At 37.4% G+C, this 14,002-nt stretch overlaps 1 long non-coding RNA gene across 2 annotated transcripts in view; it reads left to right on the top strand.

The window, feature by feature from the left end:
- The first annotated feature begins 2,240 nt into the window (after positions 1-2,240).
- Positions 2,241-14,002, top strand: part of LOC103383822 (uncharacterized) — a 125,098-nt gene continuing 113,336 nt past the window's right edge. For both annotated transcript variants that reach the window (XR_522035.3, XR_003050521.1), the window contains exons 1-3: positions 2,241-2,665; positions 4,293-4,474; positions 13,333-13,397. This is a non-coding gene — a long non-coding RNA (uncharacterized LOC103383822). The remainder of the gene's footprint in view (positions 2,666-4,292; positions 4,475-13,332; positions 13,398-14,002) is intronic.

Genomic DNA, 14,002 nt, shown 5'->3' with positions numbered 1-14,002 from the left:
AAGGTCATGTAAAAGTGACAGAAACCAGTGTGGTCAAATGTGATCAGCAACATTAATAAGGTACATCTTTGACTCAGCCTTCCTAAAATAAAATGTTTAAGTTGTAACCTTTCTTTTTGGAACATGTCTACTGTATGCTTCCAGATTTGGTCGACTGTTTGTGTGCTGAATTGACTTCATTTCCCAAAGTGACTTGTATGAACCTTGAAACAAATCAAACCTCCAGGTGTCGCCTAAGGAAACAAAACATCAATTTATTGAAACAATAAAATATAAGTAATTAATTTGCAAATTTTTCATGTAGGAATTGTTAGCAAACAAATCTTCAAACAAATCAAACCTTCATTAATTTGCTAATTTTTCATGTAGGAATTGTTAGCAAAGATCATCTTTTTTCATGTTTGTGCTTCGTGTTTCAATTGTCATATTCAGTAAAAACTGGAAATCACAAGTTCGGCTGTAGAAACTCAAAGGTCTGCAGTGCCAGGGCTGAACTTTACCTTTGGTTTAAGGTGTAAGGTACTGTAAGTGACACGTGAGGGCTGGTGTCACATGTCGAAGAAGTCAGTGTCAGGTCTGATGGTTAATTAATCATGGAATCATTTCAGTCTCCTGTCTGCCCTCCCAGTCGCCTGATCAATACTCCACAAGGTCTCTGTACTTACAAGCCTTAATCACAAGGTTACATGCGTGTAGTCTCATCTAAAATGCATGGACAATTCATTATATTGAAATAAAAGAAGAAAATAAATATAGCACTTTATAGACCTTAATAAGGAAAGCATGTCTGTGGTTGACAATGAAGCCCGATAAAAACAGTCAAAGTTGATCACACTAAAAACAGTAAAATATCTGTATCTATGTTTGAAAATGAATCACCAATTCTGTCCTACATTCTTCACAACCCACAGTATCTGAGCTGAAAATGTATTGTGCCCTCATATATGATGATTGTGGCGAACTGAGTGCCATGACCCTTATGGTAGCGAATCAGTGAACTGGACTGTAAATTATGTAAGTTACTGTACATCCTAATCAATAGAAAAAGTGAAGAGAACAATTAGGGGCAGACATCCTACGGGAAAGTTAGACTGACATTAAATCAAATGAGCATTGGTCTCTTTCTCCCACAGAACTGTCTTTTCCAAAACCCATTTTACACCTATTTAACACGTTCTCACCAAGAGCCTCCCTAAATACAAGCCCTCAGAATCCTAGTAGTGATTCTGAATGAATAGGTAAAATAAAAACTTTTCAAATCTTTGTGCTGCGACTGGCCTATTTTCAGTTTTAGTGTAAAATAAATATGTCTATAAATCTAAACACTTTCATGAAAATATCCACCAAAATAAAAGACAAAATTTGATTTTTTTATCCAAATAAATAAATATAAATATATACAGTGATCCCTTGCTATAACGCGGTTTACTTTTCACGGTTTCGCTACTTCACGGATTTGCTTCGTGCATTGTGTTCTGCATTCTGATTGGCTAAAAAGTCACTCCGCTTCTTCTCTACCTGTGCGCCAATAACGTTGCGGTTTAATATGTACACGTACGTAAAACAGCTTGCCAAATTGACATTACGTACGTGCAAATTCTCTTGCAATTTCGAGTTTATCAAACCCCATAATGTCGACAAAACGCTCTGGACCGGCAAAAGTACCTGCGGTAGGGACCAAAAGGCAGCGGAAGATGCTGTCTATCGGTGATAAAGTAAAACTATTGGACATGCTAAATGAAGGTAAAAGCTATGCGGCTGTAGGTCGGCATTATGGAATTAATGAATCTTCCGTTCGTTCCATAAAGAAGGAAGAAAAAAACATAAGGAAGACAGCAGCAATAAGTTTTAATAAGGATTCAAAAAGGGTTGCAACTGCCCGCAACAAGACCAGGTAATTTGTATTTTTTTCATAATCATTTTTAATTTTCTCCCGTTCACGGTGGGCGGTGCTAATCTCCGCAATTTGAAGCCTTCTGTTCACGTTGATGATTAAAATTATTATTTGACAGTACATTACAGAAGTTATTTGTTGAAACGTTTCTAAAGTACTTTTATTTTACTTTATTTGTGAAACAAATGGTTGAGACTGTAAAATGGTTTGTTCGTTCTTTCTCTTCTTTTTCTGAGTATTTAATTGTAAAAAAAATAAAGATTTCTACTTCACGGATTTTGCCTATCACGGGTTCTTTTTGGAACGTAACCCCCGCGAAAAACAAGGGTTTACTGTATATAAATATATAAATATAATATGGCATGTTCCTGCTTGTATTTATGATTTGTTTGATGATGACACAACAAATAAATGTAATTCTATGGTGCTGGGATCATTAGCAGGGATTTTGTCCCCCCATTTCTTTGTATTTTCCTATTTTTCTTTTGTAAGTTGTCAGGTGGGAGAACTGTAACTCAATTTCCCATTGGCTTAGCTTCAGTGGTGTCTCCCTCTTGTGTCCCACCTTCCAGGTGCTACTTTTCCCTGCCTCCTGTGCTTCCCTCCAATGTGATTACATAACTCCCTGCCCCTGTCTTGTTAACTCCGCCCATGTCTCTATAAAATGGTTCTCCACCCATTTCATCCATTTGCCAGTAACTACATGCAGCAGTGTTTCTATCCCTGCCTTTCCATGTGTTGTTTTCTCTTGTTTCCTGTGGCCTCCTAATTGTGAGTAAACCTATAAATATAGTTACACTTGCTGTCAATGTGACAATTATTTTGAAGGATTACTTTTGAACTTCTTTTGTTGTCCTGCATTTAAGTCCACTGGCCTTTGTAGCAAGCATATTGGTGTTAGCTAGTTGGCTAGCTGCTACCTTAGCTTTTAAGATGGAAGTCAAAAGCTACATAGAGAATGAAATGTGTCTAGCTCTGCTACAATACTGCAACCCCAGTTGGCAAGACTGGTAAAATATAGTACACTTTAAAGACAAATGACTTTCTATTTATGTAGAATACTCTTGTAGATGCAAACTTAAGTCACTGGTCTTCAAATGTGCAGCTACCACAAAGTTTACTATGCATGTAGAGAATAAAACAAAACAAAACAAATTACATATTTTTAGGCTAGCTACAGCTAGTAAGCTAGCTTGTAGGCTAGCTAAAATGTACTAAAACTGGTCTCATAGAGTCAAGTCCAAACCATAGTTGTTTTATGAGCTTTAAGAATTGACAGCAGTTAATGCCTAATATAATTACTGGATGTAAACAACCTACATTAGCGCATGTCTATGTTAAAACCATTTGTGTTGACCATAGTGTTAAACATTAAACAATCACTTAGTTTTTTTAAAATCATAATTAAATGTGTCTATAACCTGGATTGGCTCACTTTTTGTTAAAGGAACTACACCTGATACAATGATGTGATATATTGTATTTTTGTCCAGATGAAGACTGTCTGACAGTAATGTTGTATTTTACACAGTCATGCATTGTTCAAAACCATGAATGTCAGCATTACATTTTGTGCCTGCTAATTAACATCATATTGTTATTAGGTTAATACTGGTCTACCTGTTTCATCCAACACCATTGTTGTGTTTAGCAATATCACCATTTTACTTTTTTGTACAATTTAGATACAAATAAAAACAAGGTGCAATGAAAGGACATTAACATAGCTTGTGTTCATTAAAAAAACACATTTCTTAAACATAAATTTAAATTCCCATTTAATTTAATTTCACCTGCATACAGAAGTGCTTCTGCTGCTGTGAGTCAGACTGCAGTGTTGCACATGTTCTCCTTGGGGACCACAGTGGCCACTTGCTATCTACCTCTTTAGATTTTCACATCAGTGATCTTAATACATCTTCAAATAAGGTTGACCTACAAAAAATTTCCTTTGGTTTTCATTTTTATTCTTAATCTTTAAAGCTTTGGTTTGAGGTTTTTCTGAAGCGCAATCCCCTCAAAGTGGAGACTGACAAAATGTCAGGATAAGATGTCTTAATTAAAAGAAAACTTTAATAAGTTAATATAATATTTTCTTAACAAATGCATTCAATATAACTTGTTGACATTGGACAAACACACAATTTCTTAGTGATTTCTTAAGATGAACAAAAATACATATTCAGTGATATTGATGAAAAGCGGGTCTACTATTTTTATAGAATAATGATATAGATAATGAATTAACATTGGTTGAATCACAGATAATAGGAAATGTGCTCAGATGTACACAGAATGGAGAGATCTTCCTGTCTAATGCAAAAAAAAATCCGAGAGAGCTGAGGTGATGCACACAGTGGATTAGGATGGCTCTAACTCCAGTGTTTTTTACCTACAGTGTCTAATTGAAAGGGGACCAAATGGAGGCGCAGAGCACATGGGAGGGATTACACATCCAGACTGGACTTCAAGCACGTTTTTGATTCTTCAAAATGGAGCTGGAGATTGCGGCCAGGGCTTATTGCTTATGAACTTTGCTATATCTCCTCCTGCTGCAGCCTCAACTTTCTACACACTGCTGTAAGTATTGTCAGCTTTAGCTCAGCTCTCACAACTTTTATCAACTCAGATGTTAGAAATGTACAATTTCATGGACTACATTATGAAGTTCTGTGTAAAATGGTGAGCAAATCATTTCATTTTGACACTATTTTTATATATATATATATATATATATACAGAGCTTGAGATGTCGTGTTTAAGGCAGTTTAACTCTGTTCAATGAGCCTTCTGGGCAGACGTCCTTTATTCACACTTTGGCTAAGATAGTAAAAATCCAAGGCTGTCTCAGAATTTGACCTTCTTCTGTCATCAACAGAGGTTTAAATATGTCTACAGCCTTCAGAAGTAGACGCTTTAGAAAGTACAGAAAAACTACACGTCCTTACCTAATGCATCTTTTTTTAGTCTTTAACGCCACTTCAAAATTAGCCAATATAATACTAAAAGTATAGTTTTTTTTTTTGTGCGACAGGTTGGATTCCATCAAACCTAACCATTCTATTGGATATAATGTATGTCACAAACTGGCCACAAGAGACGCCATATCTTTTGAAAACCAAAGTCACTGGAGCCCAGCTGTCATAGTTGGGCGCTCACAGGGAAATCCTTTTTTTGTATGTGCTCTTAGAAATTGCATTAAAAAGACATAAAAGCAAGGTAGTGCAGTGCGAGTGAGTTATTACCTAAGAATGCAGACCAGAGATCAGTACAAAGACTGGTGTTTCTATCCCCGCCTCTGGGGCTGGACTGGGTTTAGATAGAGAGTTTTCTGTAGCATGAAGATTTAACTTTTATATTACTTTTTTTTTTTTGCTGGCTTATGTTCTGAAATGGATGAGTATTAAATTGTATACAGCACCTGAGTTGGTATCACCTGAGGGACCTGGTTGGCTGGAGTCTGCCTTTGTTGTTTGCTGTGTGACGGTTGAGTTTACTGGGAAGTGACCTAAGGACAACATTGGAAGTGGCTGAGAGATGGTCTCTGAAGCCTCCTTCTGTGTTGAGTGATGTTTTTGCAGGTTGACAGTAGATGTCCTACCACTCATCTTACAAAACCATCTGTGTTCTCTAACAAGAATATGTACATTTTCATCCTCAAAAGAGTGTCCTTTGTTCTTGAAATGTAGATGAACAGCTGTGTCCTGGTCTGAAGAGCTGGCTCTCCTTGTTTGATGGAGACTGGGATTTGTTTGTTAAAAATCCTGCTGTTTAAATTTACTAAACTAAACATGTGCATACATTTTATAAACATATATAGTTTTATAGTTTTTTTTAATTGGTTCTCTGTCAGGGAGATTTTCTCTACACCTTGTCAACTGTTTCTGAGCTCAGACCACCAACTGCACTGCTGTCTGAGAAATTTGAGCTGAGAAAATGTGATGACAGTTCGGTGACCTCTGAGAACCAGGACATAATACAATTTTGTAACTGCTAAAATCCCTGGGGTGTGATGTCACTGGCACAGGTACCACACACGGGCACCTGTCCTGGTGCTGTGGAAGAACATGTCTTGGTGTCAGGAGCAGCTGCTTCCTTCGCTTTCATCTTTCTGAGCTCATTTCATAGTTTGGCTTGTTTGAAGGACAGATAGGAGGTATTTGTTGGAGGGGGGCTGGAGATGAGTTTTGCAGTGGTCAGGTGGGCTGAACTGAAGGTAGTTAGCAGTTGGTTGATGAAGGGTTTCTACTTATATAATCAGAACAGTAGCACGATGGCAGAAATAACCCCACTAAAGAATCAGAATGTGTAAAAATGCTAGTTTGTGTAAAACCTCTCTCGAACTTCCCTTCTAACTTGAGAAGATTTTTCACTAGTGTTGCACATTTATTTTTCAGGGAGTTGCCCTGTGGTCAGTGGCAAGAGAAGAAAACAAATCTATCTTATTAAGACACCAAATTGTGTAGGACAAAGTTTTCTTGGGGCCAGAAAGAGGCACAGTCAGTGATTCGAAAACTTCAGATGAAAATACCAAAACATATACAGTACGTACAGTAATGAATGAGTTCACCTGAAAACATATGACACAGGATATAAATTTTGGTCCCCGTAATGCAGCTGGTTTCATGATATGACTGCATCTACATAATTTGTTGACATAATGTGATTAATACCAACGCACACATGTCCAGCTGCCATGTTCATATTCACTCAAGACCCCTCTAAACACCCTCTGTGTCATGCTTAGAAACCTGCAGTGGGTCCCAGATAGAATCTACTTACTGCCTTAACTGCCAGTGAGGATAGAACAAAGGGAAAGTTGTGTTGTGAAGGGCATCCAGTGCAACCCCGCCCCCAAAACCTATTGAGAGTAAATGAGAGTGGCACAAAACAACATAGTTAAATAGTTATTTAATATGGTTGTAGTTAAATAACAGTTAAATAGTTATTTAATATGGTTGTACTTGTGAGATTAGTTTTCTGTCTCTGTCCTTCTCATTTGGTCAGTATTTTTGACACAGTTGGACACATTTATATTTTGTGGAACGTCAACAGTAGTGTGCAGTTTGTCGTTTGTATGTTTATATGCAAGAGATGAGCCCAACACTGTACATGTACACACACACACACACACCAGCTGTCCTACTACATTTTTGTGGACATCAGATTGGCTAACTACAAGAGCAAAAGAGAGAAAACATATTCAAGTTAGCCTGCACGATAGTGAGATGATTTTATATTAGTTCATTTAAGGGCAGCATAGCCTAAAAGTTCCTACAGGGAAACAACAACAGAGCTGAAGACAGGCCTGACATCAGTAATGCACCTATAATAAGTGTGTGTGGCTGTGTGTGGCTGTGTGTGTGTTCTGAAGCAGCACTTACTTTTTTTTTTTCAAGACACCAGCATGACTGTGTAGTCACAAGCTGTAATTAGTCAAAGCTGTGGAGAAATTAGCTCATCAATATGTTGACTGGAACTCCTAGTTTAGTCCCAGTCAGTGAACTGAGATGGCTGAGGTTGCATTGAGGAAAACAAAACAGTCCACACCAAAACAAAGCCTTCTGCCACAATTAGCAAAACTGGTTGGAGCTGGCTGCGATTAAAACAACCTTTAAATATGATAATTATCAGAACACCAGATAAACTCATCTCACAGCTTCATCTTATTTTAACATATAGGTGTGATGTGGTCAGCAGTGTTTGCTGCTCTGCTAAACAGGAAACTCATTTTGGCTCAGTCATTATTAATTTGGTAAATGCGTAAAATTAAAAAAAACTGCTAAGACCTTACAATAATAATTAACTAAGTAATTAAGTAAAACAGGAAAGAGATAGAACTTGTATTTACAGACGATACAAATAGAAATTGGCTGCACTTTATCAAATTCCAGGCTAGTGAATGCTAAAGTGGTATCATAACAAAAACCCAAACAAACAAATGTGGTTCTGCCTCTGAAACACAACGATCACAGCTAAATGCCAGTAAAGTTGGGCTTACAGTATGTAGTAAAACTGATGTTTTTTGTTTAATTTAAACTATCAACATCTAGCCCACAGAGTAGAGCTGCACAGATGGACAGTGAAGATGATTGTCAACCATCTGGTTAGCACACATTACTGGTTTTGTAGTCGCTCAGTTTGCGCATGCATTCTGTGTTGGAGAGCAGGAGAGGAAGCTCACACTCACCAGAAGAAGCTAACATGTTATTACCTTACAGTGAGCCGGGAAAACTCCAAGGTTATTACTGGTATCAGCTATAAAACATTAAGGTTTTCCGTGCAGGAGCCACAACACAGTTTAATTCTGCTGGATAAAAGTCAAACCTTTTGCCTTTCAAACCTTCTTAACAACATTGCAGTATTTAAGTAGTGGATCAGTTCACACTGCACAACTTTGACGGTTGTGAGGCTCTGTGTGAACATTGAATGGCATGTGGTGTTGTGTTATGAAGACTTTACTGTTGGTGTAACGTTGGTTCTTGTGACATGGCTACAACAGGAAAAACCGAATGAGACACATAGGATTTATGACATACCATATTTTGTGACATTTTTTGTATAAGTTCTCTTGTTGTCCCGTTGTGAATAATCTGTGTATTATTTTATACTTTTAAATGCATACAATGGTATGAGCTGTTACTGACTCTGATCAACTTTCTAACCTGTGAGAAATATTATTGGAGTGTGTGACACACCCTTTGAAAATGTCTGTAATAGAGGCTGACGGCTAACATTGTTGTGACTTTTTGTGTAACCATTAGATGGATGTATCAAATTTGTTGTGACTGGAAATTTAAATTGTCCAGTACTGCAGGCTTGGCCCTGCATAGGCTCACCATGTGATGTGCTAGTTATTTAAGGTTCAGTTTTTGTGTAACCATTAGATGGATGTATGCGTGGATGGATGAACAAATAAAACAGGTTAGATTAGTAGTCCATTCGTTTTTGACTAGTTCTTAGTCAAGTCCCGAATAATGTTTGGTGGATGGAAATGTTTCTCCCTCACAACATTTCAGGAATGACTCAGCATTTTTTTAGCTCGAAGGAATTGAGTAAATCATGTTAAGTGTTTTGGCACAGAAGTTAATAAATCACAGTTTGAATTTACTGATGAAGTTGGCTGTGAATCACATGCTTAGTCAGTCAGACATCATCACTAGACCGAGCTCAATATTGATGGAAGTTTTACTACTTTATAATAAAATTGTAGTATTCCTTAAAAACAGAAATAAAACCTCTGTAGCTGTAAAAAAAAAAAAAAAAAAAAAGCCCCCATGTGGCTCCCTGTCAATCACTTCAGTGTGGATTCCATGGTTGCTGTGGTACTGTGTTGTATTTTCTTCGACCTTATTTTCTTTACATGTTTTGTCATGACATGTTTTCATTGTTTTCATGTTGTTTTGGTAAAATACTGTTGACACTGAATAATAATGCAAGTGCACATTTTTCAAGGTGAGACTAAGGTGATTACATGTTTACTAGTTCTACCTGAGAAAGTTCATACAAATTGATAGATTTTTTTTTATGCTAAAGTAATAGAACACACCAGAGTCATACCTGCACCCCCATTATTCTAATTCATTGCGTTGAAGTAGTTTGATGCAAACTATTCAGAACAAAAAATATAAATATATAAATATAAAATATATAGCTTTTGTGTGTAGCTTTTATAGACTGTGGGGTTAGAAAGGATCGAATGGTGCATTGTTGAACTGTCAGGGTTAAAAGGTGAAAAGAGGAGTGATTGATGACTTTTGAGAGCTCGATGCAGCCTTGGCCCTCAAAGGCTGATAAATAGAAACTGTGGGAGTTCTCGCCCAAGCCATTATCAATTGTGCTCTCTTTCCTTTGCACACTCTGGGAACGGCTCCTGGAACAGGAGATATGTTTTAGTCTGGTATCCAGAAAGAAACACTTTACTAGCTCCGACTTGTGGAAGTGGTTCAAGGTCTTCAGCAGCAGGGAAGTGCTCTGTCCTCTGGGAACGGGTGTTAGTCTGTCTAAAAGCCCTTCCAGATGGTAACTTTATGAGAGCATCTCAATCACTGCTTCTCCCAGAAGCACCATGGTAGTATAGGTATCTCGCATCATCAGCAGACAAAGGGCGGGGGGAAATAAACACCTCTGGTACCGTGCCATCATGTAACATTCTTAGGGCTTATTTGCACCTTTCTCGATAATTTCTGTTTCAGTTCTTTAAGAACAATTTCACTCAGTTCGTTAATTAACACTGACCTTCAAACATCAATTGTGTTTTTGTGGTGTTTTAAGACCCAACAGTGCAACAGATTGATAAACCCCAGTTTGATTTCTATTTGATTTCTCGGGGCCATTTTACGGCCACACAGACGTCAGTAAATCAATTTAATTTCACAAAAAATAAATCACATCCTCTGTGGCTGAAAAAATAGGGTTATGAAAAATTAATCTCCTGCATTTCAGGGCCAGACACTGAATTGATATTCATTGATAATCTACATCAGTAACCAAAACAGTCTGCAGTCCTGCACTTTAGTAACGACTCTCCATCTGTCTGGGCACATGACACCTTGGAAGCCCAAATAAGTGCATTCATTTTTTAAAATGTAATATTTACTCAAGTGCATAACATTTCAGCTGTTAAATGTTATAAATGCGGAAATGAAGACGATTTCTCTAGTTGGATGCTATCCTTACGACAACTGACTCGACAGGGATTGGTTCCATTCATGCATCCAATCCTTTTTCTTTCACATAGTCGTGATTTTTATAGAAGAAATGAAAAGTCAGTTACTCATCAATACATTCTTTACGATTCAGTAGTCTGGACATCACTGACCACTTGCAAACACCACATTTTTATGTGTTTTCTATTTTTTTTTTCAGACACATTTTCCATTACATCACCAAATATCACAAAATGAAATGCAATGCTTTTTATACTGCATTTCATTATATGGTTTATTTACTTACAATTTACTGACTTTCTAAACCATGTCTTGTTGTTGAACACAAACCTGATATACTCTCAGGAATTGAAAACAAATACGGAAATCTTTTTTTTTCGAGTCGCTTAGTGATTATATATAAATATAACATATATATATATATTTGTGTATATATGTATGTATATATGCATGTCTATATATATATTATCACCAATATAATAATGTATTTAAAGATTTCCGTGCATTTTTCTAATTTTAGATAAGGGTATAACAAAATATTCTGAAGAAACTAATGCTCTGGGTCTGTTTCATTCTATCAATATTTGGCAGTGTTCTGAGGAAAATTCTATTTTTTCAGTTTTAAGTATTATTTAGTCGCTTCCAGAAAATATTGATTTAAAATCAACAAAAATCTGAAATGAACTGAAGACCAGTGTCCATGTCAGGAGAAAATCACAGCGAAGCTTGAGAATCACACGGGGATGTGGGTGAATAACCAGTGAAGATACCTAAAACATTTAGAAAACCAACAGAAACAAAGTCTCTTATTCACACACATTACACAGCAGTCCAGGTTTTCTGTTTCCAGGGTTCACTGAGCTGATGTTTCACAGCGGGTTGAACGCAGACAGCAGAATTTGTTGTGTGTACTAATATGAAGAAAAACCATGATGCTTCTCTTACCTGTTCTCCTCCTTAGAGAGGTAAATAACTATTGCTATTTGTTTACAAATAAAAGAACAATGTCTCCCAAGCTAAATAGTCAGCCACTCCAAGTGTGTTTGTTCTCTCTGTTTATATCCCCCTGCCTTCTGTGTTACAGCAGCGGCATGTGTGCAGGCGTGTTCGACTGGCTATCTTGTTATTGAATTCCTCATACTGGCGTTCAGCTATGAAGTGCTTATGCGGCTGAATCATTGCTACGAGTGAGCCTGCAGAGTGACAGGAGGTGAATTAGAGAGTGATTAGAGGTGAATTCTAATTCACACCCCCCTGTGTCTGCCTGTCATAGGCAGAACAAGGTGTCTGCAGACTAACGAGTGGAGTGTCAGAGAGGCTGCTGCATAGACAAGTGGCCCAGAAGTGGCAGTCCCCCATGTGGGCGCTGAAAACACAGATGCAACATGTCATTAAGGTCGGAACCAAACATTCACTCACTGAAAAAAAAAAAAAACTTGTTAAAGTCACACACTGTAACGCCTGTACTGGTTTCTACAGACTTTGTCATTAGTTTCTCTGAAAATAGCATGTAAATAATTAGTTATCGTTAGCCTGACAGGCTTTTGTTGGTCACTCATCTGTTTCATACCATCACTGCTAGGAAGGTAATTTATGACCCTGCTGGTTTACAGTTTCTTATACATGGATGGTAATCCCTCTTAATTATTAACGACGGCCTTTGATGGATGTGTCTAGCTCAGGGTTCTTGGCAACGCACAGACATTAAGGATAAGTGATTAGCCGAATCTTCTATTTCAACATTGTTTCTGAGAAGCCATTACATTTTGAGAACAGATAATCCAATTACACCATCACATGGATTTACATTTTAGTTGCGAAATACTCATCTTCAGACAGTAGTGTTGTCACATTCGAGCACTTCGTCTCCTGTTTGTACCCGTGTGGTCCATGTGCAAGGCCAAATCCTGATGCTTTGACTCTCTTCTTAAGCTTCAGGGTCATTACCACCGCTCACTGAGTGGTGGCTTTACTAGCAGTAATCTGCCTCCATGTCAGATGTGCCCAGCAGGTATTACCCTTTTTTTCTGGAATGGTTTCCTCTATGTATTTCAGTGTTTGTGGCTTTTGGATGAAATCTCTGTGAAATCTGTATTTCAACATTGATCAACAGTAGAGCAGTGACATGAAACTCTCAGCCCGTGACAAGGGGACCACAATAACGTGGTCCTCAAATTTATTTTCAATATTTTTTATAGTTGGTTATTTAAGAATGACCAAAACAATTTACTGACTTTGCACTTATTTGCAGTATTTGTATGAAATATTGACTTTTTTTTTAAAATACTTGTTTTTTTTTGGAGGGGGAGGGGGTTATTGAACACGGATGTGGCCCTCCAGTGGAATTATAGTGGCATTAGTGCCAACTGTATTTTAGTTTGAGACCCCTGCTGTAGAAATAAAGAAATATATATATATATAAAAATATATATACATATGGTTCAAAGCAGACTCACTACTTTGAACCATTTTTCTTTTGCAGGTTTTAATTTTGGGCTTGTGTAAAATGGATGTGCTTTTGTGAAGAGTCAAATCGACTACATTTATTTCTGACAAGGGTATGTAGAGGAGACGCCGGTCCTGACAGTTATTAAGGCTGATTTCTCATACTGGGCTTTCTCATTCACACTACGCTATCTTACATCATACCAGTGTTTGTCCGAGCTGACAATATGAAATTTTACTCATGAAATACCCAGACAATGTGGGTATTAAATTAAACTCCTCGCAGGCTTGTCAACTGTGCCATCTCTCTCCTGTCATTTTCAGGTCTCCAGAGGCTGCTGTGAGGAGCAGCAAGGACGTAAGCACTGCAAAGGCCTCCAATAAAAAAGGTAAAATATGACTGCATTTAACTCTGTGCTTTATCTGTCCGTTTAAATGAGCTAAATTAGTCATAATTAATTGTGTACAATATATTTCCCTTATTTAATTACATGTACTTGAAAGTAATAATTGCCTTGAGGGATGCATATTGTGATCAATCATCCCTCAGGAGTGGTGTAATTTCTTTTTTTATTCCGGTAATTAATAGAGATGTGCTCATCAAGGAGGTGTTGATGAGTATAGACAAGAGGACAGAATGAAAAGACCTTCAATAATTTTAAGTATGACACAATGAATGACTAATTGCTGAAACAGAAATAAGGTTTTATTAGTGTCAGTCACATCGTGCATTTACAATCAGATCTACCCTGTGAAAAGCCCGAGGTGGGTACATGGTTGACACTGATATTGTTGGAAGGTGAACAGTACTGTATGTGTTGTGGCTTTATATGTTTGTGGTCGAGCCTTGACACCATTTACATGTTCAATCAGATTAATTGTGATTGTAATTAAGCATGATTAATCAAATTAATCACCATTCATAGACATGACAAAAACCTCTGTTTATTGTTTCCCACCTCTTTTTAACAGAGACTAAAACAGAGGTCAACCC

This window comes from Cynoglossus semilaevis, chromosome 9 (genome assembly GCF_000523025.1).
Source record: "Cynoglossus semilaevis isolate Cse_v1.0 chromosome 9, Cse_v1.0, whole genome shotgun sequence".
Classification (NCBI taxonomy): domain Eukaryota; kingdom Metazoa; phylum Chordata; class Actinopteri; order Pleuronectiformes; family Cynoglossidae; genus Cynoglossus; species Cynoglossus semilaevis.
This window is presented reverse-complemented; position numbering and strand designations above follow the sequence as displayed.